Genomic DNA, 15,297 nt, shown 5'->3' with positions numbered 1-15,297 from the left:
AGGACGATGACCAGAGACTGCCAAGTCTGCGCTGAGTGCAAACCACACTTCTACCGTCCTGAAAAGGCGCCACTTATCAAGGCCACCCGCCCCTTTGAGCGACTGAGTGTTGACTTTAAGGGCCCCTCCACCAACCGCAATGTCTACTTTCTCAACATTATCGACGAGTACTCACGGTTCCCCTTTGCCATCCTCTGTCCCGACACCACTGCCACATCCGTCATAAAAGCCCTGGGCCAGCTCTTCACTCTGTTCGGATATCCCTGCTATATCCACAGTGATAGAGGGTCCTTCTTTATGAGTGACGAGCTGTGCCAGTACCTGCTAGCTAGGGGCGTTGCTACTAATCGGACCACGAGTCATAATCCCCGGAGAAATGGACAGGTGGAGAGGGAGAATGCCACAGTGTGGAAGGCCACACTTTTAGCCCTTAAGTCAAAAGGGTTGCCGGTCTCTCGATGGCAGGAGGTCCTCCCTGAGGCACTCCACTCTATCCGCTCCTTGTTATGTACGTCCACCAATGCCACCCCTCACGAGCGCCTATTCTCTTTTCCCAGGAAGTCTATCACTGGGACCACCCTACCAGCTTGGCTGACATCCCCAGGGCCAGTGCTGCTCCGGAAACATGTTAGGAGCAACAAATACTCCCCGATGGTCGAGAGGGTTCACCTTCTACATGCGAACCCCCAGTATGCTTACATGGTCTTACCTGATGGGCGGGAGGACACGGTCTCCATCCGCGACCTGGCGCCCGCAGGAGCAGCAGACCACTACCCCGAACACTCCGCGGTAACTATGGACCCTGTACCTGAGGTGACGCCATGCACACCGAGCCCTACACAGACTCCTCACGACACTCCTATACCGGGCGTCTCGCACGCGCATATACCAGGCACCTCACACACACATGAGGGATCACTGACACCTAGTGGGCTGACACCTCCAGTTAGGCCAGAACCAGCACAACCACCGTCTCCGGTGCAAGCACCACTGGCACCTGTGCAATCACAGCCAGTGCTACGTAGATTGCAGCGACAGATTCAACCACCTGATAGACAACCTGTAAATATACTTGTGAGAAATTTTGCCCCATGGGGACTCTCTTTTAACACAAAGGGAGGGTGAATGTGGTGAACTACATATACCTGGCTGGACACGCCCCCCACTGCTGCTCCTGTGGCTCCTCCCACAGACCGTGGCTCCTCCCACAAACCCTGGTATAAAGGCGATTGAGGCCTGAGCCCTGGTCTCAGTCTCCAGGATGTAGCATGGTGGTTAATTACTGTTTGTTCTTTCTTCCAATCAATAAAAGCCAATATCTCGCCTCACGTCTCGGAGAGTTATTGATGGTGCATCAGTCCACTTACTGCAGCATTCCTCGTCAGTGGGAAGAGCATAAAATTGAACAGTTGGTTGGCTTGAGGTTAGTTGGCTCAGGCTGGTTGTGAACAGACCACAGAACGTGTAGCATGCTAAAGTGAGAGGGACCTGCACATGCCCAGGTAAGTATTTTAATGCTTGCTGTTTTCTACCCTGATTAATGAAGTTTTGTCTTTTGAAGTAGATAATTGGTGTTTTTTGTCTCATCAAGTCAGATTTGAGAACCTATTGTTTTAATGAAACAAGATAAAACTTTCCACAGAAGATAAATTTTAAAGGCAGAGGGTGGGAAGAAACTACTTTGAATCACTGCTGAAAAAGAGGCTCTTATTATGCAAGTTGCTGACTGGTAGTGCTTACTCCTGGTGTGCAAAGTCAAAGGGTGTACCGGGGCCTCAACCTCCATGCTACTCATTACTCCCTGAACATGACAGTCATTGCAAATGTTGCTCAGAACCTGAATTACCTGCTCTTTACAGTACAGGCAATGTTCTGCTGGAATGCATGATTAATGCAGTGTTTTCATCTGGCATGTATTTGTAGAAAAGCGATTGTCTAATGCCACTCTCTGGAAACTTGTTGGGCGTTCTGTTTTACAACATAACAACATTATAGCACACATAAAAACTTCCAAAATCTTTGCTTTCTAGCCAATGCCAAGAGAAATATTCACCAAGTAAAATCCTTTCAAACTAAAGATATAGTTATCTCCTAGGGAAGTGCTCTGACATGACAAGTGTGTTGATGGCTTCTTTCACATGCAATAAGTAAGAGAATGAATTCCAAGCAGCAGACACTCTGGTTCTGGTCTGAATGCTGAAGTGGTCACTTACAAAATAGAAGTCCTGATAACTACAGTAAAACAGGGAGACCCAGAGAGAAGCTGCAAATTGTTAAATAACTTGGCAAGACTAGGGACACAGAGCAGATGCTCTTAAATGCAAAACATTATCAATATTCTGAAGTCCCTGAGCCTGCCCAGCAGCCAGTCAAGTGGAGAGAGTGGCCACTAGAGAAGATAAGCGGCAGGAACTAATGGCCAGGTATGCCTGGGAGAACTTCAGCTAAAAGGGCAAGTGCTGGAGGCCTGAGAAAGAGACCATGGTCTTCTTTAGAGGGTTTGGGGAGACCTCCTATTTCCTGTGATCCACATGAAGTGATGAAAGAGCCATTAAATGTGAGGAGTCAGAAGCCTCACTTGCTTTACCACTTCTGCTCAATAGGACACTGAGCTGCTTTGATAATTGACAGCCAATAAAAGGTGATGTTTTCATATATGCATGTGTATAAGGGTGGGGTAGGGATGAGATGACATCCAATTTATTTTTTAACCCCTCTCTCCATCCCTATACCATCTGAGAATTGAATTGACTTTATTTCTTACATCCTTCACATTCATGTAGTAAAAATTCTTACGTATGTAAAAAATGTAGCATAGAAATACAATTGTATCAGTGTAAATTAATCAATCTGATGGCTTGGTGGAAGAAGCTGTCCTGTAGCCTGTTGGTTTTGGTTTTAATGCTGTGGTACCGTTTCCTGGATGGTAGCAGCTGGAACAGTTTGTGGTTGCTGTGACTCAGATCCCCAATGGTCTTTCAGCCCCTTTTTATGCACCTGTCTCTGTAAGTGTCCTGAATGGTGGGAAGTTCACATCTACAGATGCACTGTGCCATCCACACCACTTTGCAGAGTCCTGTGATTGAGGGAAATACAGTTCCCATACCAGGCAGTGATACAGCCAGTCAGGATGCACTCTGTAGGAAGTCCTTAGGATTTGGGGATGCCAAACTTCTTCAACCCTGAGGTGAAAGAGGTACCATTGTGCTTTGTTCACCACACAGCCAGTATGTAGGCCATGTGACATCGTCAGTGATGTGGATGCCGAGGAACTTAGAGATGTTCGCCCTCTCAACCCCAGATCCATTGATGTCAATAGGGGTTAGCCTGTCTCCATTCCTCCTGTAATCCACAACCAGCTCCTTTGTTTTTGCAACATTGAGGGAGAGGTTGTTTTCTTGACACCACTGTGTCAGGGTGATGACTTCTTCTCTGTTGGCTGCCTCATTATTATTAGCGATAAGGCCAATCAATGTAGTATCATCGGCAAACTTAATTAGCAGATTGGAGCTGTGGGTGGCAACACAGAGAGTAAAGGAGGGGGCTTAGGACACAGCCCTGACGGGCTCCTGTGTTGAGAGTCAGAGTGGGGAGAGGTCAACAATGAACAACTGTTAATACTAAAGTTGCTGCTCCTTATATAAAGCAAATGTGAAATGATAAATATATAGTATCTGGGAAATAGCTTAAAGCAGTCAGCCTCATTATGGATTTCACTGCCAGTGATGACTTATATTTCCTTCATACGTATTGGGTTCCATATCTGTCTGCAGCAGGTAACACAGAGCAAATACAGCAGAACATCTAAACCTGTTTCCGCAATCATTGCTCCGTAAAGAAGGTGAGACATTTGACCCTAAATTGCGTAATGGCATCTTCTTCTTCCACCACTGCATCACGGTGATCATCTCACTCTTCAAATTTTCTGAGAGGTCCCATCAATTCAGAAGATACATTTAACAACCTCTTCCAGCACTTAGAAGAAGCCAATCAATACAGTCAAAACATTCTGAATTTTAATTAGTAACATTAATGTTTCTTTAATATTGCTCTAAACACAATCAAATTCCTGTATTGCACGATTACCCATTCAATCGCTGCTGTCAAGGAGAGTCACTGGGATTTCTGGAAAGTGAAATTACATCCTAACTGTATTAACAAATTTAAATGTTTCTATAGATGCAACTATTAAGTTTTTGGAAAATGGAAAAAAAACTTGCATAAATTAATAACTATGCTTTATAGACTGGTATGAACCAAATACTTTTTTTCCATACATACACATTTTATTAATTTAAGAATACAGCAGCTAGTGTCATCTATGTTCGAACCTAAATCAAAATGGCAGCAGTTAGTTTAGAAGCATAGATAAGATTGTTAGAATTACAACGTCAATTTTAATGTTACTACCATATCTGCACACAATCTGCACATGCAGGGGAGCAACATGGCCTCAGTTGTAGTGAGAACTAGGCCTCAAGCCATGGTGTTGCCTGTTTACAGCCACCAGGAGAGAGGTGTCAAAGGCTGTGCGCTCCGCCACGGGAGTGTAACGCGGCATCCACACTGGAGTCAGTGCTGACCCCACAGTATTCGTTCAGCAGAAGACAAACGGTATTGCAGTTGACTGCAGATTTCTGCGGCATTCACGGACTCAGGGCTTCAAGCCACGGTGTCACCTGCTTACAGCCTCCAGGACAGAGGTCTCAGAGCCAGCACGCTCCACTATGGGCAGTATGGCGGGCACCAGTGCGGCTCCCAGCGTCCGCTCGGCAGAAGACAAGCTGTATCGTGGTCAACTGCAGATTTCTGCGGCATTCAAGGAATCTGGGTCCGCACTATTTTGTTTTGCTTGGCTGTACTTTACTGATATCTTACACGTGTTTGCTATCTTGTATCTGCTACATGTGCTTTGTGCTGTGTGACTGTTGGTACAGTACTGCATTTCACACCTTGGCCCCGGAATAACACTGTCTCATTTGGCTGCATTCATCAGTATTCATATATGAATGGATGACAATTAAACATGAATTGATTTGAATTTGTGAAATAAAAACAGGGTCTTTCTAACATCCTGAAAGATTTACTTCCATTGCTATCACTACCAATACATCATTTATGCTTTTTTTTAATTTGTGCGATAAAATAGCTGCTGTTTTTGCTTATAAAATAACAAGTATTTATTGGTTGTAAGATGATTTGGAACTTCCTATGAGTCAATGTATACAACCAAGTTTGTTCATTTACTAATATGAATTATTTAGTGGCAAAGATACAATTAACCCTAATGATACTGAAAAACACCTATTTTCATGTCTAGATTTCCTCAATTAGCTGTTATAACACAATGAGGAAGAAAAAAACTTTACATCAGAATTTAGAGAGTTGTTTTATGTTTATATTTTGCTTTAGAACAAATGGCCGTTCAATGGAAATTGTTGGTGAGTTTGGTGCAATCTGATTGTAATTTGGATGGATAGAAGATGTAGCAAGACATATTTCAAATTCTTGCAATATATAATTATGAAATAGAATAATATCAAGAATGCAAGCAAAGGAATATGAGTGGATAAAGTTAACAATATATGTCTGTCAGTTTTGTCTAGACGATGACACTCTTGAATAGACGATTGTAATCTAGGATTCTTCCTGTACCACCCAATTACTCAGCCCTTTGGTGCTCCATTTTTAAACATTTTTACCAGAATAGATTGCACCATATATCAAAGTACATTTATTATCTTTATTTTTCAATCTTTTTATTAATATCAACATGATAAGATGAGTACATAGATAATGGGATTACAAACTTACAAAATAAAAATGAACATAAAAGGATACACAAGCAATAAGTACATTATAGTTAAGTCTTCCCAAATCATGAATGATACAAATATCATATAAACGAAACAAAAAAAAACTAAGTAATTCATGTGGGGAAAAAAAGAAAAGAGAAAAAGAAAAAAAATATTAATACCCTAAGAAAAATTAAACTAACAAACTAACAAACTATTAAGATCAAAAAACTTTTTTTTAAAAAATGGGCTGTTTATAGTATCTATATAAAAAAAATTACAAAATCATCAGTGTCCCCAACTTCAATCATCTATCTATCTATCTATCTATCTATCTATCTATCTATCTATCTATCTCAGAAAAACAAATAGGATTGGAACAGGGTCAAATTACATCATCTGAAAATATTGAATAAATGGACTCCAAATCTTTTCAAATTTAATAGAAGGGTCATATACGACACTTCCAATTTTCTCCAAATTTAGACATAACATAGTTTGAGAAAACCAATGAAATATGGTAGGGGGATTAATTTCTTTCCAATTCAACAAAATAGATCTTTTAGCCATTAATGTAAGAAATGCAATCATCCAAAAAGCAGAAGAAGATAAATGGATTGACCCCATCATTGGTAAACCAAAGATTGCAGTAAGAGGATGTGATTGTAAATCAATATTCAATACTGTGGAAATAATATCGAAAGTGTCTTTCCAATATTTTTTCAAAAGCGGACATGTCCAAAACATACGAGTTAAAGAAGCTATCTCAGAATGACATCTGTCACATATCGGATTTATATGGGAATAAAAACGAGCCAGTTGATCCTTGGACATATGAGCCCTGTGCACAACTTTAAACTGTATCAATGAATATTTAGCACATATAGAGGATAAATTAACTATTTGAAGAATTTTATCCCAATTCTCAATAGGCATAATAAAGTTAAGTTCTCTTTCTCAATCATTTTTAATCTTATAAAAGGCCTTTGAATGTATTTTCGTAATTATATTGTAAACATTTGATATTACACCTTTCTGAAAAGGATTTAGTTCTAACAATTTCTCCAAAATACCTGAAGAATCAAGATATGGAAAGGTAGGTATTATCAAAAGTACTTCTAGACACTATCTCATAAATACACCTGAACCTTTTCCCCTGGCAGGAATGTACCAAGTTAATTACCAATCACGCAACACATACTTCCACCAGTGCTAACATATACTGGAGCCAAAAGATCCACACAACAACCATCATTGCACAGCTTCAGTAGAACGAGAGCAAATCATGCTAGCTTGTTCCTTTTCTCATTATATATGGGAGCACTCTTCTGACGTTGGCTGCAGGGTATTCAAATACAAGTCCATAGTATGTGATACAACTGTGAGCACTTCTCTCATAATTTAGCTGCTGCGATATCCATTCCATGGGTATATCAGTAGTGCCACCACTGGTAGCACTGGTGACTTGGATAGGCTGGGTGAGTGGGCAGATACTTGGCAGATGATGTTTAATGTGAATAAGTGTGAGGTTATCCACTTTGGGAGTAAGAACACGAAGGCAGATTATTATCTGAACAGTGTAAAGTTAGGTAAGGGAGAAATACAAAGAGATCTAGGAGTCCTTGTTCATCAGTCATTGAAGGTGAATGAGCAAGTGCAGCAGGGAGTGAAGAAGGCTAATGGAATGTTGGCCTTTATTACAAAGGGAATTGAGTACAAGAGCAAGGAAATCCTTTTGCATTTGTACAGGGCCCTGGTGAGACCACACCTGGAGTATGGTGTACAGTTTTGGTCTCCAGGGTTAAGGAAGGACATCCTGGCAGTAGAGGAAGTGCAGCGTAGATTCACAAGGTTAATTCTTGGGATGTCAGGACTGTCTTACGCAGAGAGGTTAGAGAGACTGGGCTTGTACACACTGGAATTAAGGAGATTGAGAGGGGATCTGATTGCAACATATAAGATTATTAAGGGATTGGACAAGATAGAGGCAGGAAATATGTTCCAGATGCTGGGAGAGTCCAGTACCAGAGGGCATGGTTTGAGAATAAGGGGTAGGTCATTTAGGACAGAGTTAAGGAAAAACTTCTTCTCCCAGAGAGTTGTGGGGGTCTGGAATGCACTGCCTCAGAAGGCAGTGGAGGCCAATTCTCTGGATGCTTTCAAGAAGGAGCTAGATAGGTATCTTATGGATAGGGGTATCAAGGAATATGGGGACAAGGCAGGAACCGGGTATTGATAGTAGATGATCAGCCATGATCTCAAAATGGCGGTGCAGGCTCGAAGGGCCAAATGGTCTACTTCTGCACCTATTGTCTATAGCAAAATCTTGAAGACTAGAAATGTTGTTATATTCATTACTGATCTTTGAGGGTGTTTGTGACATTGGGGCAGGACGTACAAATATGTTCATCTGTGAAATTCTTACTTCCACAGTCATCAGAGATAATCATTTTCCACCAAGAGCTCTCTGAAGAAAAATGCAGCAAACCTTCTACTGGATATGCCTGTATGTGGGTAATCGGGGAACTCCTTCTTGTAGGCTCTTACCTCCACAGCAGTTACAATGCATATTGTTACTTTGGGAAGTGGGTGTTTGAGAACAGAAATGTTCTTTAGATTTTTGCACAGCAAGGTGTAATCAACTATATTCCTGTTTTAGAACCAGTTTCCTGTTTTTTTTAAAGCTGGGGACCAAAATAAGTGAAATTCAAATGTGCAACCTTCATTCCAAATTCACGTTTTTAAAAAAAACTTATGAACACTGAAAAGAGTGGGCAGTTTACCAAAAGCAAATAACACAAGAATGGACATGTTAAAATAAGTGACATTCCTGCATTTGCATTGGATGAATGAAAATCATATTGCATGAAAGTCTGAACAAAAATCCATTTAAAGCCCAAAGTTGATACTGAATACTCAAGATGTTCTGGAAACTTGTTGGATTTTTATATTAAAATGATCATTTCAATACATTCTAATTAAATGAAGTTTACCTTTGTTTTTGAAGTGTAGGGAGGCAATATATGGATTTTGTGCTCAACCCTTATTTAGAATTCACTCTCTTTCATTTCAAATGTTGCAGTTTAGCTGTAATGTACGTTACTTAAGGTGAGGGGCAAAGGGAGACTTGATGTGCCCTAAGAAATGGAGCCTTGAATACAGAGTAATATAAAGCCTGCAGTGTTTTGAGGGGCTTTTCTAGATAATACATACTAATTTTCTCAAGTACCAGAACCCTGAAAGCAGGGTCTATATGACTCCACACCAACTGGTATGGAGGTACCAAAGCACAGGATTTGGAAATGCTGCTGAGGGTCATAGACACAGCCAGATCCATCATAGACACCGGCCTAGCCACCATTGAGGACATCTTCAAAAGGCCATGTCTCAAGATAGCAGCAAGCTGTGGTCTCTGTCAACATCTTGGCTGAATGTATTTTGTTTTTTAGGTTCCTAGGGATGGTTCTGGGAACAGTGAGTCGAGTTAGGGGTCAAGCTAGGGTTTAAGGACAGGGATTGAGAGGATTTAAAGGTCAGGCAGAGTCTCGGGCTCCACTCTGCATTCAAAGGCCAGTGGACATATGACATCTGTGGATGGATTTTGGGCCAGCAGGTGCTATGGAGGAAGACCACAGGTCAGCGAGAATCCTAGGTTGGCAGGTCCTGGAACTGGAGGTCCATACAGGCAGGAAGCACAAGACCCCCAGAGGGTCGTGAGAGAGCAGCATGAGCCAAAAGCACAGGTGGTGCATGCGAGCTCTATTCCACTGTTTAAAAGAGGTTTAGAGAGGTGATTGGATGGTATGGCTATGGTACATGTGCAGGTCGATGGGAATAGGCAGTTTAAATTCTTTCAACTTTGTTAATGACATCGATTCTAACTGCTCTGCATTGATCTTGCAGGAGATCTCATCTTCACTGAAGAGTGGACAGGGTTGAAGCCATTACAGGCACTTAAGGATTAAAAAAGAAGTCACTTGCAGCCAAATCTGCAGTCAGTAAAACTAATGGCAAAAGCAGGAAATAAGAATTGGGTCCATTTTGTCCTGGTATTCCCATGACAGAGAAAAAAAATCATACTCCAAATGTCAGTATGAATCAATGATTTAACATGGGAGAAGAAATTGTTCTTTTTCCTGCCTTTGGCTGACCCCCTGCATAGTATAAGCTATATTATTTTTAAAAAGGAGTTAATGTTTCAGGTTGGAGATACTTTGTCAGAATTAATATATGACCTGAACTGTTAAAATTGTTTTTCTTTCCCCAAATGCTCTCTGACGTGTTGAGTGTTTTTTGCTTTGTTTAAAATTTCCAGCTTTTGATCTTCTGCTGCACAGGATGAGCATTTGATGACATCCCTGCCACGAGGGGGAGCTCAATGCTACCAGAAGGGAAAATTCTGTGGCTCTGTGCAGTTGCAGTCTACATAATAAGGGGAATGCAGCTTGTTTTTTAAATACATACTTTTGGCTTTCAAGGATTGAGGTCTTTTTGGCTTGTTTTATTCAGGGCTTTTTGTAAGAATTATCCTTAATATGATGGTTGCTGAGGTGATGTTGGTCCAATTCATTAGCCATTGTCCCATTAAATTGGACATTTTGATTCATAAGTGGTTAAAGCATTTGGCATGTCACTAAAAATGTGTTGTTTCCAACTCGTAGTGACACCATCTGGAAGATGAGCTGTTTGTTTTGAATAGAGATGTGGCTTGTTTTAGTCTTGACAATAGTGAGACAACAGTGTCTTCATGAGCAGAGGGGCGGTGAATTCTGCAGCAGGAAACAACAACAGTGGGAGCTGGCAATAGTGTGACTGAATTTGGAGCTCATGCCTGGCAGTACATACGCAGCAATCCAGAACTTGGCTGGCCATTCAGTGTTACGTTTTTCCAATTGAAATTGAATTCAGAGTCCAGCAAAAATTAGCAATAGTTCCCCTACACTGATACTGGAGAATCTGCCTCAAACAGTTTTTCCATAAATTTAAAAGAAATGTGACAAAAGGAATCGAGGTAAATATTGCATAATTTAAATATTCTTCAAGTATTTGCATTTAAATGTTTTAATTTTTTTCTTATTAATGTTATTTTCAATGTGTTTCTTGTTTATGTAGGTTTTTGAGAGAAGTTTTGGACAAGATTCAGAGCTAAGCCTGTATCTTCAGTGGTTTAATGCACAGAGGTTGTACTAATGACCCCCTACTGAACCCAGCATCACTTGGCAGCTTGTACACACAAAACGCCTGCTCTATCCAGAGCTTCACCATTGATGATCACTCTTCAGGAAGCTGATACTGAAAAGTTAAGTCTGGACATGATACAGGTCTGGAATAAGCATGGGAAACCCCAGAAATTCTGGGGTAAAGTATTTATTATATAAATAAATATTCTCTATCAGCTAATTAGCCAAGGAAAGGGGTAAAAAAACCGTAAAGAAGGTACCAGGGCCCACAAGGAGGCAGAGCTTGTTTGGTCGATGGAGGCAGCCAAACCAAAAGAACTATAAGTAGTTCTTAATGAAAGCTGAGTGGGAGGAGGTGCTGTTAGTGTAGCCAAAAATTGAAGAAGAGATGGGCTGGAAGTTAAATTCCTGACAAATTGGAATGAAGGACTGAGCTCCAGGCTGGCAAGATTTGTTACAGATGTCAGGGTCCCATAGTCACTGAGGCCTACAAATCATGATAATAATGTCCAGCTTTACATGAGAGAAAACTAGGATGAAAAGGATAAATGAGAAAATCCACTCAAAAAGCTGGATTGAAATCCTTCAATGAAGGGGCATTTCATAAAGGGAATTTGTGAAATTAATGTAGACTTTTTAAGTGCAATAATTCATTATAAATTAAGTAAAAGATTTTCTGCAGGAGGCATACTCTTCAAATCGCATTCAGAGTTCAGTTGGAATCAGATTCAAAATTTGTTGTTTTCTGACAGCAGTACAGTGCATACTTAACAAACTACCATAGGTAACAATAATTTTAAAAATAATAAGTAGTGATGAGGTAGAATAGCAAACTAGTGATCAGGAGTTTGTGGACCAGTCAGAAATCCATTGGAGAGGGGAAGAAAATATTCCTAAATCTTTAAGTGTGGGTTGTCAGGCTCCTGTACCTCCTCCCTCTTGGTAGTAATGAGAAGAGGACGTGTACACTGAAAGTGGAGTTTTTTTTGTAATGGTGTGAGGACATTGGGAAAGATTTCCCAAGTAAGTTATTAATGAACTCCCTGGAGCAGTAAAAGGGATATCATAGATTCACTCTTATGCCCTAATAGGTTGAGGTGAACATCAATAAACTTCATACAGGGCTTTGCAGGATAATGTAGCTGACTGGCACAGTTACAAGAAAATACTTCAGTTCAACTACTGAGGTTAGGGAGCTGTGGTTCTGGGGTACGTATATTTGCTGCAGGTTGAACAAATTCCCAATAGTTCTGAAGACTAGCTCCAATCCTATAAAATGTTTATTGAAGATGGGGTGCAATAATGAGCAGAGAAAGACTGAGAAAAGTGGGGTAATAGTACAGGGTTGTTAGACATGGATCTTTACAGAGTTTAGTTAGTATCACGTTGTATGCTGTTGTGAAGCAAACCAATTACAACGGGCAGCCAAATTTGAGGAGGATGTTCCACAGTCCCTCCCAATTTATGAAGTCAAAGACTTAAATGAGATCAAGGAAGGATATACTTAGTGGTGGTGCTGCTTCCTGCAATTTTTTTGTAATTGTCATTTGGTAATGGTCACATTGTGCTTCTGGCAGCAATTCCTCAGCTTTTGGAGAAGGTGGTTAAGAAAAACACCAGTGATGACCACAGAGACTCCCCTCTAGTTACCAACTCGCTTGCCTCCTTTCTTAAAGATTGTCACAATTATGACATAACCAAGCTCCTGGATATAATTATGACATAACCAAACTCCTGAATACATCCTTTCTGAGCAGGCTGTGGATTTGTGACTGAAGTACTTCATTACAGGGTTTTAGGATTTCAGCAGATGTGCAAACTGCTCCCAAGATCTTTGTATTTTTAACCTGGTGAAGGGCAAGGCTAGCTGATGTAGGGAACTCTGGTTGATGAAAGATATTGAGGCTCCAGTTAAGAAAAAGAGGGAGGCAGACACTGCACACAAGCAAAAGGGAACTAATGAATCTCATAAGCACAAATGCAGGGGTGCAACTACGAGAGAAGTTATGTCAAGGTTTCTAGCAAGCTCAAGTACAAGAATCACAGAGACTTCGGCAATTCAACCAAAACATAAGATTTATTACAGAAACTAACCAGCAAAACTAACAAGAAATCAGACAAAGCAATAACCGCCAAAGACAACTACAAACTCCCATGCTAATTTAATTACCTCAAAAAGAATAAAAGGGATAAATAAGAGAGTTTAACAATCCCCACGATACCAAATGAAGCACCTGCAAAACAAAGTGAAAAACCAGAGATGGTCCAAAGAGAAACCATTAAACATGAGAGGTAATCAATCCAAGGAACAGAGCATACCTGTTATTCCTGTACATTCCCTAGCCTGTGTTTCCTCATTAATCTGTGTAGCAGTTCCCTGGGACACCTGCCATTACCCTTCCATTATCGGCACCTGACGGGACTGCTTAAAAACAAGGCCACTCCCACTCCCACTCTCTCTCTTCCATTCTGCAGCCAGCACTACCACGCCACACATCACCTTTTCCCCCTTTACATTAACTTTAATAAATATCTTTTGTTTCTAATTCCTGTTGTGGCCTGACTCTTTTATGTTACTTCCTGAGAGCCAAGGTTATAACATTACCCATGAGATTACACAGAGAAAATACAATCACAGTCTAACTGAAAAAAGAATCTTTTGTTTTTTTTAAAAAATCCCTGGCTGTGACAAGAGGACAAAAGAGCAAATGAGAGGATCTTACAAGAAAAGAATCCCAAGAGATTGTATATGTATAGGATATATATTAAGAGTAAATGGATGGCTAAGGCAAGAATTAATTCACTTCAAGGTCAACATGCCACCAATGTGTGAAACCAAAGGAAATGAGTAAAATTTCAATGAATATTTCCCCTCAGTTTTGATTGTGAAGAAGGTGATGGAAGCTAAAGAAATGGGGGGAATGAGTGGTAATGCTTTGGACAACATGGAAATTTAGCAGGGTGGGGGTGTTGAAGGCTTTCCAACAAGAGAATAAATTATGGAAGCAGAAATTTTTGCTTTATCTCTGGCTACAGGTGAGATTCTGGATGACTGGAGAACGATGAATGTGGTACCATTGTTTAAAATGGGTAGCAAAAACAAGCCAGGAAATAATGGGCCAGTAAGTCTGACATCAATGCTGAGGAACATGATCTACAAATATTTGGGAAGGCAGGGTCTAATTCAGAATGGTCAGCATGACTTTGTGTGTAGGAAGTCATGTCTAATAAATCTGTTAGAGTTCTCTGAGGAAGTATCAAAGAGAGTAGATGTGGAGAGGACACTGGATGTTGTCTATTTGGTCTATAGCAAGGCCTTTGACAAGGTCCATCACAGCAGGCTAATCTGGAAGGCTAGATTCAATAGGATCCATGGAGGAGATAGCACTTTGCTTCCCATCACTGAGCCAATTATGAATTCAAAGTGTTCAAGGAAGGTCAAGAATTGGTTCTCAGACTGTAGGACTGTGTCCAGTCGTGTGTCACAGAGGTCAGTGCTAGGACCACAGATGCTTGTAATTTATATAAATGATTTGTATGCAATCCATGCACTTACCACTCTGTGTAAAAGACCTACCACTGACATTCCACCCCCACATACTTTCCTCCAACCACCTTAAAATTATGCCTTCATGTAGCAGCCATGATGCCCTGGGAAGAAGGTGCCAAGTGTCCACTCTGCCTATGCCTCTTATCATCTTATACACTTTATCACATCGCCTCTCCTCCTCCTTCACTCAAAAGAGAAAAGCCCTAGCTCGCTCAAACTTTCCTTCTAAAACAGGCACTCTAATCTAGGCATTGTCCTGGTAAATCTCCTCTGAGCCATCTTCAAAGCTTCCACTTCATTCCTATAATGAAACAACCAGAAATGAAGGCAATTCTCTAAGTGTGGTCTAACCAAAGCTTTTTAGAGCTCATGGCTCTATTGTTACCTTATGGCTCCTGAACTCAGTGGCCCAACTAATGAAGGCCAACATACCATATGCCTTCTTAACCATCCTGTCAACGTGCATGGCAACTTTGAGGGATCTACGGATGTGGGCAACCAAAATCGCTCTGTTCCTCCACATTGCCATTAACATTGTATTCTAGCTTCAAGTTCAACCTTTCAAAGCGTATCACTTCACACTTTTCCAGATTGAACTCCTCTGCCTCTTCCGAGCCCAGCACTGCATCCTGTCAATGTCTCCTTGAAGCCTACGACAAACTTTTACACTATCCACAGCACCACCAATCTTCATGTCATCTACAAACTTACTAACCCACCCTTCCTCTTCCTCATCAAGTCATTTATAAGAATCACAAAGAGCAGAGGTCAC

Source organism: Hypanus sabinus, chromosome 4 (genome assembly GCF_030144855.1).
Source record: "Hypanus sabinus isolate sHypSab1 chromosome 4, sHypSab1.hap1, whole genome shotgun sequence".
Lineage (NCBI taxonomy): Eukaryota > Metazoa > Chordata > Chondrichthyes > Myliobatiformes > Dasyatidae > Hypanus > Hypanus sabinus.
The sequence above is the reverse complement of the archived record's forward strand: the minus strand, read 5'-3'. Positions refer to the sequence as shown.